Here is a 2,177-nt window from a genome sequence, read left to right as displayed (position 1 = left end):
CAATGCTCACGCACCAATAAAATTATTAAATACTCTTTACTTTAAATAATAAGTAATATTTCATACCATATAAAGTTTTTTTATCGCTCCCATATATTTTTATAAATATAAATATTTTGGGTGTTGGTGTGATAAAATTTTTCCCAAAAAATACAAATATATAAATTACTTTAAAAGATAAATATAAATATATATATAAAAAGCGGAACAGTGAGCTCTGACCAAAATCTATACTCCACAGTTAAAACTTCAATTCAAAACAAATCGATGTGAAACCATTTTTAGATTTTATATATAAAACCTATCTTCGTAACTATGAAACAAAGCAAGTTTAAACTTTAGTGGACAAAACTAGCAAAAAGAGCAGAGTAACTGAAAAGAAATAAGATAAAGCATCAGAGAGATTCTCATTTAAGACTAAGTCATCAATCACCCAAAGAAGGGAGTGCAGATGTCCCTGTCTATTCTTATCATCATCTGCCTATCACTTCCATATGTATATATAAATAGATAAAACCCCCTTTTTTTATGATAATCAAAACTAAACAACAAATCACAATGTAACGGCAAGAATTAAAAAGTATCCATTTCTTTTTTTTTTTTGCCTCAGATTTGATCGTTTTCAATGAGGAAAAAAAATCTCTCAAAGTATATTTAATACCATCATAGGCAAACAGAGAAGCATAAAACAAGATAAAAAGATATGGAGGTTAGGATTTTATAAGAAATGCAGGAAGAGGAAGTGGTAGAGTAGGATGCCATACAACCCAAAGAACTTGGGGTTTATTTTCAAGGCAAGCTTCTAGGTTTATGTGGGTTATTTATATAGAGGTGAGAAGGGAAGGGTACCAGTTTAGGGTTAAGGGTTATGTTTGACGACTGATGGGCTAATGTACATAATGCAGCCCATATATTTTGCCCATTGGTTTGAGCTCTTCGGCCCAGACAGGTGCAGGTACAAATCAGGTTGTTTGTTTCAAGTTTGAGCCTTGTGTTGGGGAATCGGGTTTAAAGATATGCTCAAGATTTTGTAAGATATTCCGTTTATTTCTATTTTGGCCTTTAAAGTTTTCCTTTTTTATGTTTAAGACTCCATCGGTGTAAAAAATGTTGATTGCAACTTTCAGTCCCTCATTATTCACCACTTATTAGATCACAACGTTATAATGATGTCATTATCCGAAAAATTTTAAAATTTACAAAAAAAAAACAGTGAAATAATTATAAAAGAAATTTAAAAAAATTATGTACACAACTACAATGTGTTAAAGTCATTGACTTCTCTCTTGATCGATCTTTCTTCATCAATCATTATCCTTATCTAATCAAAAGTTTATTTATAACTAAATTAAAATAATACTATTTGTAGATATCTAAGCTTAAATCGATTTAAGGAAGCTTATAAATAGGTTATGAATTTCTTCATATGTATATGTGAGTTAGAAAGCAATAAAAGTCGAGTATATGCTTTCTTAAGTCTCCTTTAGTGTTATTGCTCCTTGAAGTATCCAAGTTTGTTTTGTTTTCTTTTCAAATTTGTCCCTCCCTTTTATTATCTAAGTTAGTTTATATTTGCTCCTTCAATTGCTGCAATAAGTGATCTCGAAGCTAGTTAAATAGCGATCTGGGACCATTGCGAACATGAGCTAGCTTGATCAAGGATCACTCATAAGAGGAGTGCTACTAATTTTACAGTTCAGGGCTGGAATTAATTTATGGTTTGGGACTAAACATAGCTAAGGTAGCACAAGAGTTAATAAATCCTTAATGACATATTTTGGTGCGCAAGCTAACACAATTTAGAAGATCAACGAGAGCAATTACAACACGTGGAGCCTTTAGATGAAGTCTTATCTGAAAAGGAAAGAGTTGTGGAATGTAGTTGGTGGGAATGAGGTTGAAGCATCAACTGAAGCTAATGACATGGAAAAGTGAGAGGTTAAGTTTGCGAATACGATGTTCAATCTAATCTTTGCAGTAGATGATGAATATTTGTAGCACATACAGGATGTCGAGACACCAAAATGAAATATGGGACACTCTGGCAACGAATGACTTTGAACCAATGAAGCATGTTGATAAGTCAGTACTTTACCAAAGTTTGTTTATTAGTAGTGGAATTGTAAAATTGGCTTTGGATGAAATGCCCAATGAGGCCAGATTATGAAGAATAATAA

The 2,177-nt window shown here is 32.0% G+C and overlaps 2 non-coding genes across 2 annotated transcripts; both read right to left on the bottom strand.

The window, feature by feature from the left end:
- Positions 1–389: 389 nt before the first annotated feature.
- On the bottom strand, positions 390–484 carry LOC121211603 (small nucleolar RNA R44/J54/Z268 family). Its single transcript, XR_005906822.1, has one exon. It is a non-coding gene; the product is annotated as a small nucleolar RNA R44/J54/Z268 family (small nucleolar RNA).
- Positions 485–598: 114 nt separating this feature from the next.
- LOC121211602 (small nucleolar RNA Z267) lies at positions 599–676 on the bottom strand. Its single transcript, XR_005906821.1, has one exon. It is a non-coding gene; the product is annotated as a small nucleolar RNA Z267 (small nucleolar RNA).
- Between the last annotated feature and the right edge of the window lie 1,501 nt (positions 677–2,177).

This window comes from Gossypium hirsutum, chromosome A12, assembly GCF_007990345.1.
Source record: "Gossypium hirsutum isolate 1008001.06 chromosome A12, Gossypium_hirsutum_v2.1, whole genome shotgun sequence".
Lineage (NCBI taxonomy): Eukaryota > Viridiplantae > Streptophyta > Magnoliopsida > Malvales > Malvaceae > Gossypium > Gossypium hirsutum.
This window is presented reverse-complemented; position numbering and strand designations above follow the sequence as displayed.